General features: G+C 44.7%; 2 pseudogenes; one reads left to right on the forward strand and one right to left on the reverse strand.

Moving 5' to 3' along the window:
• The first annotated feature begins 13,114 nt into the window (after positions 1-13,114).
• LOC112815165 (U3 small nucleolar ribonucleoprotein protein IMP4 pseudogene) lies at positions 13,115-14,116 on the forward strand (annotated as a pseudogene).
• Positions 14,117-14,373: 257 nt separating this feature from the next.
• On the reverse strand, positions 14,374-15,958 carry LOC112815164 (SH2/SH3 adapter protein NCK1-like; annotated as a pseudogene).
• Between the last annotated feature and the right edge of the window lie 2,061 nt (positions 15,959-18,019).

An 18,019-nucleotide genomic window follows, 5' to 3' on the forward strand; every position in this document is an offset into this window, starting at 1 on the left:
CTTGTTCTATGTTTCTCAAACAATTACATGTGCATTGTATCCTAAGTGATTGCTAGGTGACCAGTCCTTGACTGGTGCCACCTATCAGGGGAGCGATAAGCTTTATAGAGTGAAAGAAATCAGGACAAATTCCAGGACTGTTACCCAAAACTGGGTTTGCCTCTTGGTGCATGTAGAGCCAAAAGATAGAACCATGCCAAAGAATAGGAAAATGAAGGATTTTAGTTGCAACAAGTAAAGGAGAACACCAGAAATCTTTCCCAAAGCAGGGTCTCTCCAAACAACAAAATCAGGGAAGTTTTAAGCTAAGGGTGCATACATATTCATGAAGGAACTTGCACAATGGGGAATGCAGCATGGATTTGGGGCAAAAGTCATCTTAAGGTGACTGAGTCCAAGTCAAGGTCGCGGTTCTTACATTCTTTCCCAAGATGGCTGGTGGCCTAAAATGACTTTTCTTATGTCAAAAAAGCTTCTTTTTTTCTGGGGACCCCTAACTCTCTCTGCTTACAGGAGTTGCAAGGTTTGAATAATGGGTGAAATGTGAGCAGAGAAGAACCAGAAAGAACTTTCCACATGCGGCAAAGTATGAACAGAGGCAACCAAGAAAGAAAAAGCCATTGTGTTTACAGGATGGTGAGAATGTCCTGGGCAGAGCAATATTCTATTAGGGAATTAAAAAAAAGGGAATCTTAGGAAAAGGGATTCAGCTTATTGAGGACTTTATGTGTGGCTAGAACGAATGATAGATAAAATAGATAACTATGGAGAGTTATGTTAATGATCAAAATAGGGTTTCAGAAAAATGTATCTGTCAATAATTCAAAGGATGGATTGGAGATTAAGAGATGGGGACACTTGTTTGGAAAAACATCCAGGTGAGAAGGCCCAGATTAGGATCAAAGCCATGCGAATGGAGACGAGGGAGCTGCCTCTCCACAGTTTATATTGGTGTAGATGAAGTGCACAAGAGAGGCTGTGCATGCAGAGACAGGATCTACCTGTACTGGAAAAGAACTTCGTTGTACTTGGTAGTCACCTTTATAAATGAGGTCAGTAAGGCACTATTAGAGAGAGCCATCATAATCTCCAAGAAAAGTTATAAAACTAAAAAACATGATAATACAGAGAGGAAAAAAAATCAATGTGCAGTATAGAAAGTAGCAAGAGGTGTGGTGCTTTTTTTTTTTTATGGTGAAGTATTTTAAGAAAGCCATTTAGTGTGACTAATCTATTTTCCCTTTCAGAGATGGTTCATTTAAGTACAGCCTAATTAAGAAGGAATAGATAAGGCACCCAAGGTCAAGATCGGACCTGCTTGGTTACCTTATGAAAATGCCTGAATGCGGCGGTACCTCAGATCTGATGCGTTCTGAACAGGCTCCGGGCTGATGTGTGGCTGTGCGCTTTTCATGGAAGCAGGAGTAACCTTGCTAACCGTGTCACTAACTCACATTTCCTCATGGCGAATCACGCCAGCTCCTGTTTCTCCAATGATTAAAAAGAAAGTCATTCCTGGAGTGCACTATTTATTTATTTAGGAAACAACGTTATCGCCAAGCTTTAAAGATAGGGTGTCTTAAGGAAGTGGTAATCAGAGTAAAAACCTTTGTCCTGCTGCGCTGGCTGAGTCCCAAACACCGTCTCTTGCCTCCCCTCCTCTGTCATCACATTCCACTCACGTGGGGCTTCTTTCTGTACTTCAAACATGCTGCCCCATCTCAGAACTACCTGGGATGCTCTTCCCAAGAGCTGCACACGGTTCACTCCATCTCCTCATTCAGTTTTTTAAAGTGACTGTCTGTCTTCTCAGGGAGGTGCGGTGGATGCTGTTGGGCACCCTGCCCACATCCCCCTTAAGAGACTGTGTGTTCAGCGCCCCTCCCCCACCTCCCCGGTGCTGTGGGTGTTTGGCTGCTCAAGGCTCGGGGCTTTGTGCTTTTATGGAGGATTGTCCTTGGCTGCCTGGAACCTCCTCGATCGGTGGTGGTCCTAGAGACAATGGCTGACGATTATGTCCTCCACCCAGGGGAGGGCCATGGCCAAAGCCTAAGTGATGAGGGGATCTAGCAGTCTCCTCTCCTCTGGGTGGGACAACTTCTTGGTACAATCTATTTATTTATTTATTTATTTATTTATTTATTGTCATGTTAATCACCATATCATTAGTTTTTGATGTAGTGTTCCATGATTCATTGTTTGTGTATAACACCCAGTGCTCCACGCAGAACGTGCCCTCTTTAATACCCATCACCAGGCTAACCCATCCCCCCAACCCCCTCCCCTCTAGAACCTTCAGTTTGTTTTTCAGGGTCTATCCTCTGTCATGGTTCATCTCCCCCTCCGATTTCCCCCCCTTCATTCTTCCCCTCCTGCTATCTTCTTCTTCTTTTTTTTTTTTAACATATATTCTATTATTTGTTTCAGGGGTACAGATCTGTGATTCAACAGTCTTGCACAATTCACAGCACTCACCATAGCACATACCCTCCCCAATGTCTATGACCCAGCCACCCCATCCCTCCCAACCCCCCACTCGAGCAACCCTCAGTTTGTTTTCTGAGATTATTTTTAAGGATTTATTTATTCATTTAAGGGAGGAGAGGCAGAGGCAGAGGGTGAATTCTGAAGCAGACTTCCTGCTGAATGTGGAGTCTGACGCAGGGCTTGATCCCAAGACCCCGAGATCATGACCCGAGCTGAAACCAAGAGTCGGCCGCTCAACCAACTGAGCCACCCAGGTGCCCCCTTGGTGCAACTTATGATTCAGGGCTTCCCACGGGATCAGGCTGAGACTAGACTTCTAAGGAGTATGATTGCCAGATTTCATCCCCTGCTGTCTACTTTTTTTTTTAAGACTTTATTTATTTAGAGAGCACACGTACGAGTGGAGGAGGGGCAGAGGCAGAGGGAGAGAGAGAGAGAGAATCTCAGGCAGACTCCCTGCTGAGTGGGGAGCCTGATGCGGGGCTTAGTCTTATGACCCTGGACTATGACCAGAGACATAACTGTGACCTGAGACAAAACCAAGAGTCGGTTGTTCAACCGACTGAGCCACCCAGGCATCCCTGTCTGCTACTTTTCCACTCTCCTTAAGATCACTGAAGCAGGGGGCGCCTGGGTGGCTCAGTCGTTAGGCATCTGCCTTCGGCTCAGGTCTTGATCCCAGGGTCCTGGGATGGAGCCCTGCATCGGGCTCCCTGCTCAGCGGGAAGCCTGCTTCTCCCTCTCCCACTCCCTGGCTTGTGTTCTCTCTCGCGCTGTGTCTTTCTCTGTCAAACAAATAAATAAAATCTTTTAAAAAATAAAATAAAAGAGTTTATTTATTCCATTAGAGAGCACATGCACAAGTGGGGGAGGGGCAGAGTTAGAGAGAGAGAGAGAGAATCTCAAGCAGACCCCGTGCTGAGCGGGGAGCCTGATGCGGGGCTCAGTCTTATGACCCTGAGACCATGACCTGAGACCATGACCTGAGACAAAACCAAGAGTCAGTCACTCAACCGACTGAGCCACCCAGGCGTCCCTATCTGCTACTTTTTTCACTCTCCTTAGGGTCACTGAAGCAGGGATTCCCACCTGAGGCTCTGTTCACAGGGAGCATATTGTAAGATAGTTGGTGCAGCAGTGGTCCCAGGAAGCGGAGTAGATCTAGAATTCGGGATTGGATAAATCAACCACTAGATGGCAATGTGAACCTCATCATTGTCAGACGGTGAAATGTTAGTCTGACTTCCTGGAGGGGTACGCTCACTGAGATTGTCACCTGTGGTGACTGGGACAGAATACAGGTAGAAGAGACTGCATTAAGGGGCGCCTGGGTGGCTCAGTCGTTAAGTGTCTGCCTTCGGTTCAGGTCATCATCCCGGGGTCCTGGGATCGAGCCCCGCATCGGGCTCCCTGCTCCGCGGGAAGCCTGCTTCTCCCTCTCCCACTCCCTCTGCTTGTGTTCCCTCTCTCGCTGTCTCTCTCTCTCTCTCTCTCTCTCTCTCTCTCTCTCTCTGATAAATAAATAAATAAATAAAATCTTTAAAAATAGAAAAGAGAGAGAGACTGCATTAAATCATGCAATGACTCTGGCATTTCACACGTTTCAGGCAAACGGGAAGCTTGGTACACAGGACTGCTTGCACCAATTTCGCAATTTCTTGTGTCTGTAGTTACTTCAAAATAAAAAGTTAAAAATAAAGACAAGCAAATGAACAGCCGTAGTGTGAAAACAACATTATATCCTAGGGGAAATGGTAGGCATTAGTAGCGTCCTCAAGGACTTACAGGATTCAGAGAATAGTTCCCACGTAGTTGCCATTTAATTCAATAGCTTGTCCTTTGCAAAAACTAGATGAATTGTGGCAGATAATAGGGACTCCCAGAAACTCAAGCAATTAGGAGCCCCAACCAAAGTTGCTTGACTGAGCATGGTATCGTCACTAAAACAGATTAATATAGACTTTGGAATGTGGCGTGCAGCTGTAACCGGCAACCACTTCTTTTCTAGACCCATCCGGAAGGTGAATCAGAAACAGTTGGCTTTCACATGGAAGGGATAATAGAATATATTCGTGACCTGGCCCCAGGGCTACTTCACTTGTCCTCTGCTCTATCATAATGTAGTCCAAAGGGACCTGGATTGTGTGGACGTTCCACAGAACTTCACACTAGTCAACCATATCGATGTCACACTAAGTGAATCTGGGAAGGAGGAACTGGCAAGTGCTCTGGGATGCTGGCAAGACACGTGCACTTCAGAAGGTGGAAGATCATACTGAAAAGATGAAGGAGCCTGCCACCATGTAAACATTTTTAGGGGCACAGTGTTCTGGGACATGCCAGGACGTCTCTTCTCTGCCAAAGGACAAGTAATTGTGCCTTGGGTTTCCTGCCATTAAAAAAGGCACAGAGCCTGCAAGCATTTGGGAGGTAGTGTTTATCACATTTGCGAAACCCGGCTCTGACCTGCTTATGGGGGATGAGGAAGGATGAGACTCAGCGCAGAAGAGGGCTCTGTCGTCATCTGGGTGACAGTATAAGAAACACTGCTCTCTGGGTCATATGACTCGAAGGTTTCTAGGGTAGCAGACTGATCTGTGGTGGATACAAATGCTGTGTGAAATACTCAGGACGCCCAGATGGGACAGTTGCAGGATGGACTTGTAGGGTTACTTGGGCAAGGCCATGCCATCTGCAGCCGAGAACTATACACCATTCACGTAAGAGCTTCTGACACACTTTGGGACCTGGAAGGGACTCTCTGAGTATGAGACATCAAGCAGTTATGCAATTAGAGCTGCCCACCATGAGCTGGGCTTGTTCAGACACACCTCGTCGTGAGACTGGGAACACCAGCGGCATTCCATCATCAGATGGAAACAGTATGTCAGAGACTGGGCTCACGCAGGTCCCCAGGTTGTGAGGTAAACTGTACAAACAAGTGCTTCTGGTGATATGTCTCTCCCATCTCTTTCATGAACTTTGCCTTGAACTCCTAGCTTCTTGAGGGTTCCCTAAGACCTGCTGATAGAGGAGGATGAATCCTCAGGTTAATAGGCTGCTACCACACTACAGCCCACTTGGGCTCGAAGATGGTGGTGGAAACAATTTCTGCCAGTGGGTATCTACTTCGGTGCTCCTGGATATCTACTCTGTGTGGAGAGAAAATGGCCTCCCCAAAAAGGTTACGTGGAGATTCACAGGCAGTGGCAAATGGCCTGACTGGTCAGGTAGTGGGCTGGCAAAGAGCAAGATTAGAAAATCATGAAGAAGTAGGTCTAGAGAAGCGTGTGAGTGGATTAGTGGATGTGGCAAGAGCATTTGTTAAGGTCTGCCAGATCCTATCTATTACAGACAAGGCACTGACCAACCAGGGGACCGGAAGAGTCACTCAGCAGATGCCAGCTAGTTTCCATCCTCAGCCACACCAGCCCTTGCACAACTGGCTTCTGAACAGAGTAGCTGTGGTGGCCGCGATGGGGAGTTTGGGTGAGTTCAATAGTACGTGCTACCTCCCCTCAAAGCTGATCTAGCTACTGCAGCTGCCACATTTCCAGCCACCAGGAATGAAGAGCAATGGAGGTCTCCAGACACCGCAACCCCTTGAGAAAACCAACCAGCTACTTGGTGGCTGAGTGATTATATCAGACCCCCTTCATGCTGGAAAGAGCAACAATTCATCCTGGGCATAATTGTATTTATCATAACCTCAGGACCCCCCTGTTATAGTCAGGGTTGTAGTTTGTTCCAGAAACCCTCCTCTTACAAGAAATTGCACCAGCCAGGGCGCCTGGGTGGCTCAGTTGGTTAAGCGACTGCCTTGGGCTCAGGTCATGATCCTGGAGTCCCGGGATCGAGTCCCGCATCGGGCTCCCTGCTCGGCGGGGAGTCTGCTTCTCCCTCTGACCCTCTCCCCTCTCATGTGCTCACTCTCTCTCTCTCATTCTCTCTCTCAAATAAATAAATAAAATCTTTAAAAAAAAAAAAAAAGAAATTGCACCAGCCAGAATCCTGGAGGACCTGCAACCAGATGGATTGACAGGAACAGGAGGAACCATCAGCTCTGAGTGGTACAAAGGGTACAGACTGGAGCAGATGCTTTTGATGTCTTGCTACATCCCCTTTATAGGCTGCCAATGGTTCACACCTATGCTATTCCCCAGAGGCTTGCATTTGGCTGAAGGAAACTGCCTAAGGCACAGATGGCTGGGAGGTTAAGCCACTTCTCACCCGAGGTATTGCCTGGGATCAGTGTCCAACTGACTGGTGCAGGAATATAGACCCAGCCCTTTTGCTTCACAGAGAGTTCACTAAACATTTGTACTCCTTTCTCTATAGTGTCCAGCCACTGACTGCATTTCTCAGCCTGTCTTGCAACTAGAGGGGGCCATGGGAACAGTTCTCATCAATGGAATGTGAGCGGAGGTAAGGTGTATTCTCTTAAGGCCAAGATTAAGAAGTCTTTTCTACTTATTTCTTTCCCCCACCCTCCTTCTGCACATAGATGACCCTACAATAGCGTGGGCCATCAGATGAAAGGAGCCTGGGCTCTGAGTTACCTCGTGAAAGGCTACCAATCAGTAATACTTGTATTGGTAAATGACTGAAGTAAACTTTAGTTGTGTTTAGCCATTAAAGTTTGGGGTTTGTTTTGTTACAGCGTCTGGCATTCCTCTAATATACTCTCTGCCTGTGAACTCGAAGGGGATTTCTGAAATACTAGGAAGTTGAGCAGAATGTTTCCAAAGGTCCCTTCTGATACAGATTCTCTGGTGCATTTCCTCCGAAAAATGGCTGAATGATGAATTATTGTGCTTGTATTTTATTCTGTTAAACAGTGTAAATTATTCTGTTGTAAACATGGTAAAGTTCAAAACCAATGGATCAGATGAACTGGCTTCCAGTTCCAGGCTCCTCTCCAGCCTGTTATAGAGGCCTATAAAATATGACCTTATCTCTGTGTGTCTCAGTCTCACCATCTGAAAAATGCAAATAAAGTGGACAAGAGGACCTCTTAGGTCCTTTCTAGCTTTTGTATTTAGTGATACTCTGTATTGTATTAAAATCAAATCTCTTCAAGGGAATATACAGCATCAATTCTTTATAAGCTGGGAGAAGTGGGAGCACAGGACTCTAGTGCTTTAAATACTACACTAAACTTAACCTATAATAAACCCTTTAATCGGGGCGTCTGGGTGGCTCCGTCGTTAAGCGTCTGCCTTCGGCTCAGGTCATGGTCCCAGGGTCCTGGGATCGAGCCCCGCGTCGGGCTCCCTGCTCGGCGGGAAGCCTGCTTCTCCCTCTCCCACTCCCCCTGCTTGTGTTCCCTCTCTTGCTGTGTCTCTCTCTCTCAAATAACTAAATAAAATCTTAAAAAAAATAAAATAAAACCTTTAATCATAAAGTGTCTTTTATTATTGGACTTCAAAATTTGGAGATGAGTCAAAGACACTAAGTTCTTTGCTTTTGGCTCTGGATACAGTCAAGTTGCCTCAAACAGCTCAAATACTCCATTCAATTAAGGCATAATTGGGGATGATTTGTTTCAGAGGAGTGGGAGAAGGGGCCAAGTGAGTCCAGTGGGAAATGGCTGTATTTGGCAATGCCCAGAAACACTCCGGGGTACCGGGCTATGACCATGGCAGTGATACAGCCCATGCAGAGAATGAATCCAACATTAAGCTGTAGGCTGAATTAAGTTTGGTTTCCTTTATGAACAAATAGGCATGGCTATGTTCCAACAAGATTTCGCTTACTGGTTTTGGTAATCTTTTTGAAAAAGTTAACACACCTAAAGAAAGTCATTTAGAAGGTACAAAATTATTAAAGAAATATTTCCGTAAGCTACTACAGATAAATCTTTTATCCTGGTAAATATAAAGTCGACTGACATTCTGTGTCTCTGAATCACATAGATTTTCTTTTTCTTTCTTTCTCTCTCTTTTTTTGGGGGTGCTGGGCAGGGCGTTTAATTAATCTCTTGATGTTTGCATGAGAAACCTAGGTGAAGTGTAGATAAAGAAGGTGTCAGAAAGTATCTGGGACTTTGACATTTTACGGGCTGCCTTTGTCTGACCCACTGTACAATATACAAATTCAGTCTGGGCTGATTTTCCCACAGGCGAGGATGATGACCAATCCTCGGAGGCTAAAGAACTGCTGGATTCAATTTAGGCAGAGTGGAGTTCGCTTTCCTGAAGAGCCATGCAAATTTTTGTCAAATTCTAGGGGTTAGCTGCTTGAGCAATGACATTCCATAGAACACTTCAAGGGAGAGAAAAGGCAGATGATCTTCTCAGCCTCTTTACCCAGGTTTTGGCTCCATTCAGCTCCCCACAAACCTGTCTCCCTGGGGTTGTGCTGTTTATTCCTTGTACTCCTGTTACTAGTGTAAAGGGCACAAGTACTTCCTTAAGCAGCTAGAGCCAAGGCATTGCTGGCTTTCTCCGCTGAGGGTCTATGGAGTGATCACAAGTCTCCTTACACACAAATACATCAAAGCACCAGAGGACATGTTGAAGGATCCAAGACGCAGTTACATAAGGCGTCTCTATGCTGTAAGGGTCACCTACACTTCAAATTTTAGCATCATCTGACCCCCCGCCCCCTTTTGCCTTCTATAGCCAATCATATGCTAGCTTATGTTTATTCAACATACACGGGATTTTTCATGTGACTCCTTTCGAAGGCCACTATCGCTGACCTCAAGCTTTCTCACTGACAGGGTAAGCATTAGGCTCTAAACTGCCTTTCCAGCCCCATTGCCTCCTAGACATACTGGGAAATGAAGCACCTAAACTCATTTCCCACCATATCAAGTTCTGCTCAAGTCTTGTCCTGGTTTCCTAGTGCATGTATAATTTGGTGTAACCTAACCCCAGAATCTCTTAAAACTAAGAAAATTTGCATTTTTCAGGTTTAATTTCCTAGTATCTATTTCATACACCCACCTCTAATATAACTACCTGGAAAAGCTTAAGCTTTCCTACATATGTGCTTTAAAAAAAAAAGAGTTTATTTATTTATTTGAGAGAGAGAGAGAGCAGGGGTAGGAACAGGGAGAGGGACAAGCAGACTCCGTGCTGAGCGTGGAGCCCAACGCCTGGCTCAATCTCATGACCCTGAGATCACGACCTGAGCCAAAATCAAGAGTCAGAGGCTTAACTGACTGAGTCACCCAGGCATCCCATGTGTATCTTTTTTAATACTCTGCCTCAGTTCTTCTTTGAAACTTTTTCCATATGAAAAATATGTCTGGTGGGTTTTTTTTCCCCCCTCCTAGTGCTCCAAGTGCAGAGCCATCCACATAGCTACTTTTCAGTACACTGTTGTGGAATCAAATTAAGAAATGAAATCCCTCAGGTAAAATTCAAAATCCATTTCATCCTAATTATCTGACAGGCACTGTTGTAGGGCTAAGGATATAAAAGTGAACACAACAGGAATAGATTTCTGCCCTCATGGAGCTTAAATGAGTTGTGGCAGGGCTAGGGTATGAAGATATTAAATAAATAAACAACATATTCAGAAGGCCATATGTATATGTGAGCTATAGAGTAGGAAGGGGGGCAAGGAGTAGCAGAAAATGTTGAAATGGGGCCCGGAGTTCTGAATATGGTGATCACAGAGGGACCCACTGAAAAAGTGACATTTGAGCAAAATACGAAAAGGGGGGAGAAAATGAGCTGTGGCTACTGAGCTTCTAAAGACAGGCACCAGACTTGCAAAGGCCCTGAGGCAGAAACTTTTAGCATTCTAGGAGTAAATAGCAAAGACAACAGAGTGAGCCAGGCAGTGTGTGGTAAGAGATGAGGTTGGAGGAACTTAGTGGACCCTAAGCCATTGGGAAGACTTTGGCTTTTACCCTAAACCAAATAGCTGTAGACTTTGCAGGGTGCGGAGTAGAAGAGTTCAGTGATCTGTATTATATTTTCAAAGGATCTCTCTAACTGCTTGAAAGTAAACTGTAGAAGCCAGAGTAGAAGCAGGGAAACCATTTAGGTGCCTCTATGATGATCCATGATGGTGACCTGGACTAGGGTAATAGTGAAAGTTTTGGGAAGAGGTCAGATTCTTATCAGCTCTAGGAGCTGATAAGAAGTGCTGATGGGTTGAATGTGAGATGTGAGAGAAAGAGAGAGCCAAGGAGAATTCCTAGGCCATCCTTGAGCCAATAGAAGGATAAAGTTGGCACTTACTGAAATGGGGCAGACTATGAGAGGAACGAGTTTTAGAGGGTGAGGTAGAGAGAAGATCATGATTTTTATTAGGTTATTGGTGATAATTCTTTTTGTTTTGTTTTATGTTTTTAGTTTAATTCCAGTTAGTAGACATACAGTGTAATATTAGTTTCCGGTGTACAATATCGTGATCCAACAGGTCCATACATCACCCGATGCTCCTCACGATAAGTGCTCTCCTTAATCCCCATCACCTATGTCACCCATCCCCCCGTCTCCTCCCCCCCGGTAACCATCAGTGTGTTCTCTATGGTTCAGAGTCTGTTTCTTGGTTTGTCTCTTTCTCTCTCTTTTTCCCTTTGCTAATTTGTTTTGTTTCTTAAATTCCACATGAGTGAAATCATATGGTATTTGTCTTTCTCTAACTTACTTCTCTTAGGATTATACTCTCTAGCTCCATCCATGTCATTGCAAATGGCAAGATTTCATTATTTTTTATGGCTGAGTAATATTCTATTGTATACATGTCACATCTTCTTTATCCATTCATCTATTAATGAACACTTGGGTTGCTTCCATAGTTTGGCTATTGTAGATAATGCTGCTATAAACATCGGGGTGCATGTATCCCTTAGAATTAGTATTTTGTATTCTTTGGGTAAATACCTGGTAGTGCAATTGCAGGATTAGATTATCGGGTAGCTCTATTTTTAACTTTTTTTTAATGGGATTTTTTTAAAGATTTTATTTATTTTTTAATTTATTTGAGAGAGAGAGAGAGCATGAACAGATGCAGGGCTTGATCCCAGGACCCTGGGATCATGACCTGAGCCAAAGGTAGATGCTTAACAGACTGAGCTACCCAGGCACCCCTATTTTTAACTTTTTGAAGAAACTCCATACCGTTTTCCACAGTGGTTGCCCCAGTTTGCATTCCCACCAACAGTGCACAAGTGTTCCTTTTTCTCCACATCCTTGCCAACACCTGTTTCTTCTTGTGTTGTTGATTTTAGCCTTTCTGACAGGTTTGAGGTGATGCCTCATTGCAGTTTTGATTTGCATTTCCCTGATGGTAAGAAATGATGATCATCTTTTCATGTGTCTGTTGGCCATCTGCATGTCTTCTTTGGAGAAATATCAGTGATAATTGCGAATAGTTTTAGTCTTATCCACAGTTTTAATTAGAATGTTCCTTTCTAGCACATCCTGGGTTTTATCTCAAAGTCTTTTTCTCCTAGTACTCTTTAACACAAATCTCAGAAACCAGAGACAAGTGATAAATTAAACTACATTTTAAAAATTAGCATGATAGAAACTACCGAAAGCAAAGTCTAAATACAAATGACAAATCATGAAACAGTATTTATAGCTTATACTATAATATTGCATTTCCTAATATATAAAGAGCTTCTACAAAAAGATAAGAAACAACAATAAAAACCCAATAGAAAAATCAACAATGGATATGAACAGACAGTACATGATAAAAAGCTCATTATAAATTTTTTTTTAGTTTTTGTGTGTGTGTGTTTTTTGAAGATTTTATTTATTTATTTGAGAGAGAGAGAATGAGAGACAGAGAGCACGAGAGGGAAGAGGGTCAGAGGGAGAGGCGATGTGGGACTCGATCCCGGGACTCTGGGATCATGACCTGAGCTGAAGGCAGTCGCTTAACCAACTGAGCCACCCAGGCACCCCTATAAATGTTTTTTAAACACAAGACACTCTCTATGACTCAGTAGAAAGTTAACGCTATCATTAGATGATTTCCTCATCAGATTGATAAAGATAAAAAATATCAATAACTCAGGCCATTGGCTAGGGTATAGCATGATACACATTCTCATCAACTTCCACGAAGGGCAAATTTGGCATTATCAAGCAATATTTTATTTATTTATTTATTTATGAGAGAGAAACAAGGGTCGGGGAAGGGGGGCAGAGGCAGAGGGAGAGGGAGAATCTTTTTTTTTTTTCCTCAGAGACTGCTTTATTCTTTTGAATAACCAGATAAGAAGCAACCCCCCAAAATCCTAGAAATTTAGAGATTTTTGTTTCCAACAGCTGTAAATTAAAAGTGTACAAGATACATTTCAAACGTATGTCCCATTTGTTTTACTTTACAATGAAGACAATGAATATATTTTTAAAAATGGCAGACACAACATGGTATTTACAATGGCTTTCAACAAATACCTGAAAATAATTTCTAATTTTCTGTTTATTATTGCTATTTAGTCACAGAAAAAAGCATTGTCCAAGAAATTTATTTTAGCCATATACTGATATAATAATTTTATTTGAAGAGAAACCATTGCAGAAGTGACTAATATGGTGCCCATACAAGGAAATAAAGAAAATAAACCAACTAATTCTTCCAGGTAAAGACTTGATCTGCATTATTTTTTCAAAACATAAAACCTTAATATTAGAGGCTTACGGCTGCCCTGGCATTCTCCTGGACCCACGTGGAAGTCACGCTCAGGATGCTGCGTCCTGAGGCCCGCCTTGGCCGGGAGTACCTGTACCGCAAGGCCCGCGAGGAGTCGCTGCGAACCGCCCGGGGCGGGGGGGGGGAAGGAGAAGGTTCGGCGCGCCCTGGAAGAGAATCGCCTGATTCCCACCGAGTTACGCAGGGAGGCTCTGGCCTTACAGGGTTCCCTGGAGTTCGATGACGCCGGCGGTGAAGGTGTGACCAACCAAATGGATGATGAATATCGATGGGCAGGGGTCGAGGATCCTAAGGTCATGATCACTATCTCCCGAGACCCCAGTTCCCGCCTCAAGATGTTTGCAAAGGAGCTGAAGTTGGTGTTCCCAGGTGCCCAACGCATGAACCATGGCTGGCATGAGGTAGGGGCACTGGTGCAAGCCTGCAAAGCCAATGGTGTCACTGACCTGCTGGTTGTCCATGAACATCGAGGCACACCTGTGGGGCTCATTGTCGGCCACCTGCCCTTCGGCCCTACTGCTTACTTCACACTGTGCAATGTGGTCATGCGGCACGACATCCCTGACCTGGGCTCCGTGTCCGAGGCCAAGCCTCACCTCATCATGCATGGCTTCTCCTCCCGACTAGGCAAGCGGGTCTCCGACATACTCCGTTACCTGTTCCGTGCCCAAAGATGACAGCCACCGGGTCATCACCTTTGCAAACCAAGATGACTATATCTCCTTCCGGCACCATGTATATGGGAAGTCACCAGCCACCGCAGTGTGGAGCTGACCGAGGTTGGACCTCGCTTTGAACTGAAGCTGTACATGATCCGCCTGGGCACGCTGGAGCAGGAGGCCATAGCAGACGTGGAGTGGCGCTGGCACCCGTACACCAATACCGCACACAAGAGGGTCTTTCTGAGTGCTGAGTGAACCCACACGCTGGTCAGGACGCGGGCCTGGACCCAGGACTTGGGGAGCGGTCAGAATAAAGTCTATGTGCCACACCAAAAAAAAAACCCCAAAAACAAAAACCTTAATATTAGAAGCAAAGAGAAAAACAGCAAAGAAAACAATAAAACAAAAGACCAAGGATAAGGAACTGCTTTGTGCAGATGCTTTGCATATGTAGTATATATGTATGGGCTGAGTTATAATAAAAATACTTATGTATTATAGTCAATTCTCATGTAGGGTCAGAAAGCAATTTCCAATCAAACATGACTGGACTACATTTTCTCAGTCTTTAATTACATGATGAATTATAGCTGTGAGGCAGTCACTTCTGGTCAGCATTATCATGACAAATGCTTGATAAGATACAGTTTTTCTCCTTGTTCACTTGTAAAAATTGGTGCCTTTTTGTAATGCTCTGCAAGTTCTTCCATGGTGCTGAATTTACGCTGCCCAATGCAGTAGACAGTCTCTTTTAGTTGGACTTTATTTTTTTTTTTAAGATTCTTTATTTATGGGGCGCCTGGGTGGCTCAGTTGGTTAAGCGACTGCCTTCGGCTCAGGTCATGATCCTGGAGTCCCGGGATCGAGTCCCGCATCGGGCTCCCTGCTCAGCAGGGAGTCTGCTTCTCCCTCTAACCCTCTTCCCTCTCGAGCTCTCTATCTCTCATTCTCCCTCTCTCAAATAAATAAATAAAATCTTTAAAAAAAAAAGATTCTTTATTTATTTGACAGAGAGAGAGAGACAGCGAGAGAGGGAACACAAGCAGGGGGAGTGGGAGAGGGAGAAGCAGGCTTCCCGCGGAGCAGGGAGCCCGAAGCGGGGCTCGATCCCAGGACCCTGGGATCACAACCCGAGCCGAAGGCAGACGCTTAACGACTGAGCCACCCGGGTGCCCCTTAGTTGGACTTTAAAATGCTTGTTTTTCCCTTGTGCTTTTAGTGATACAGAGAAATCATTTGGCGAAGATTCACTATCATGAATGAGGAAATCACCTTCATGCCCTCTTTCATTTAATGCCATTTCTGCTTGATGCTTGGTGACTTTCCCATAATACCATGGATTGCCAGCAAACTTTCCAGTGAGTGAAGGCCTAATGTAATCACACTGCGGAGGTGATGGTTCCACACCTGAGGTTAATGGATTATTCTGCATAATGGTAACATAGATTTTGGCACCAGACCAACCATTCCATTGATCTTCCTGCATTTCCACTATTCAGGGTCATTTTCAGGCTTTTCAATAACATCCATTACATCTCCTTTCTCAGAATTAAGTTCTTCATCGTTGGACGAACTGGATGGGTAAAGAGCCTGTACCACATGCAACACTTGCCCAGTACTTAGGTTATTGACAACTGCTGCTAATTTCTCTGACAGAGAACCCACATGGTCACCCAAAGAACTGTCACCTTCCCCAGTCACATAGTTTGAAAGGAACCATCCAACTTGTCCATTGTAGCTACCCCGCCACCACCCATCACTGCATTTCTCCATGACGCTCACCTTTGTCCCTTTTATCAATGATAATTCACCCTTTCTCTCTGCCATGTAGTTAAATTTCACATAAGCAGGCATGTTGAGGTCATAGAGATGTTCCCCTGCGTCAACAAAGCTATCATCAGCAGGAGATGCAGAATCTGGCACACTACGTTTTCTTTTCACTTTTCCAATGCCTAAGGTATCCTTTAGATTTTTTACAATGGATGCTTTCCGAGCCCTGTTTTTCCTCTCCACATAGTTGAAGGCACAAAACCCGTTTTATTCATGGAGTTTCGAACTCGCCACCAGGACTTAGAGTCATCCAGAAGCCATAATCTCTCATTCTTCTTGATGTCCAGCTCTTGTTCTTGTTGGGCCACCTAATCAAATTTGGCTACTACCACCGCTTCTTCTGCCATCTCTCAGCAGCTTCAGCTACACTGAAGAGGGCACCGGGAGACTGCCGCGTAGCTCTCGGGAGAGGGGCGGGACGCGGGAGAGGGAGAACCTTAAGCAGGCTCCACACCCAGAGCGGAGCTCAACGTGGGGCTGGATCTCACGACCCTGAGATCATGACCTGAGCTGAAATCAAGAGTCAGCCGTTTAACCGACTGAGCCACCCAGGCGCCCCAACATCAATCAGCATTTTAAATGCATATTCTCTGACCCAACAATTTGACTTCTAACTCTGTGTGTTAGAGATGTAGTCACATATTTAGAAAGAGATACATGGCCAGAGTGATATCTTACAGCATGGCATGTAATAAAAAAAAATTGGACACAATTTATATATGCAATAATAATAGAGTAATGGTTAAATAAATTGTGGTAACGCCATAGTGAACATCCAACAAAAATAATAAGGCAGTCTTTTTTTTTTTTTTAAAGATTTTATTTATTTGAGAGAGAGAATGACGGATAGAAAGCACGAGAGGGAAGAGGGTCAGAGGGAGAAGCAGACTCCCCGCTGAGCAGGGAGCCCGATGTGGGACTCAATCCCGGGACTCCAGGATCATGACCTGAGCCGAAGGCAGTCGCTCAACCAACTGAGCCACCCAGGCGCCCGATAAGGCAGTCTTGCAAAGCATACTATTAAGAGATAAATATATTGTTAAAAGAATAAAGCAAAGCAAAGAATGGTTGAAAGCTGGTATATGTTTAAAAAACATATACGAGGGACAGAATATATACATGTATGTTTAGAACTACATGAAATGTCTCTGCAAGTATGTATGACAAACTGATACATACGATTGCCTCTGGAAAGCAATCAAGCGGCTGAAGAATAACTGTGGGAAGAAGCTTCTTTAACCAACCGTTTTAGACAGAGTTTGCTGGAAACAGACCAGTACAAAAATGAGTACAGAAGGTTGATTAGGGAGTGCTCTCAGGAGATTCACCCCCCAGGGATGAAGAAGGCGGTGCTGGGCAGAGGGAGAGGTTGACCCACGATGTCAGTTGCAGGTGAGGCCTTGGACTGTCCTCCAGTCTGTGGTGAACTCCAGAGCGGGTTGGGTCCTTCAGCTTTGGCCCCAGCTGAAGCAAGGAAACCAGGACTTTGTATCCCGGCCTCAACTGGTCATTGGCCTGGGGCTGCCCTCTGGGAGGGATGTAATTTTGGGAGAGGCAGCTCCCAGCGGCTGATGCCAATTGCCACCAATGTTCCCAACAGCAGGGCTGTGGGGGCCTCAGCCCTGAAGGGGGAATCAGGGCAGTATACCTTTGAATTTGTTCCAAAATAACTAAATAGAATAACTTGAGTGGGGTAAGCAAGGAGCCAGTACTCTATTCTGACAGTACCGGAGGCTGCGACCGAAAGCAGCCTCCTTTGAAGCTGTCTTTGGAGGCCGGAAGCACTCTAAGTAGACGACTCTGACATTGGTTTGACCTCCTGGAGCTCCTGTCTCATCCCAGAGGTTCCTTGCATTCCCTCAGAACCCCCATTCTCCTTCAGGCAACAGAGGAAGAAAGAGAACAAAGCAAAGTAACTGTGACTTGAGAAAGTTATTTGCCACTCTATTTTAAATGAAAAAAAGCCCTATCTCATCCCCCCTACTTTTCGATCGTTAGCTGTATCAAATTTGAATTAATTACATTTTTTAAAAGATTTTATTTATTTATTTACCAGAATTAGAGAGAGAGAGAGAGAGAGAGAGAGAGCACAAGCAGGGGGAGGGGCAGGCAGAGGGAGAAGCAGGCTCCCCTGTGAGCAGAGAGCCCAATATGGGGCTCCATCCCAGGACCCTGGGATCATGACCTGAGTGGAAGGCAGACACTTAACTGACTGAGCCACCCAGGTGCTCCTTCGTGCCTCTCTACTTAATGATGGAATTAAAATATTCATTTTAATTACCTGGATTCTTCAACAAACAAATGAGATTAAGAGAGATTTAAGAGACAAAGAAAATCAGGGAAACTGATTTGAATCCCAAGGAAAGGGGGGGTAGGCCACTGCAAATGGAAGTTTTAAGATAATCAGG

This window comes from Callorhinus ursinus, unplaced genomic scaffold, assembly GCF_003265705.2.
Source record: "Callorhinus ursinus isolate GAN/ISIS: 27379988/994484 unplaced genomic scaffold, GSC_fseal_2.0 scaffold30, whole genome shotgun sequence".
Lineage (NCBI taxonomy): Eukaryota > Metazoa > Chordata > Mammalia > Carnivora > Otariidae > Callorhinus > Callorhinus ursinus.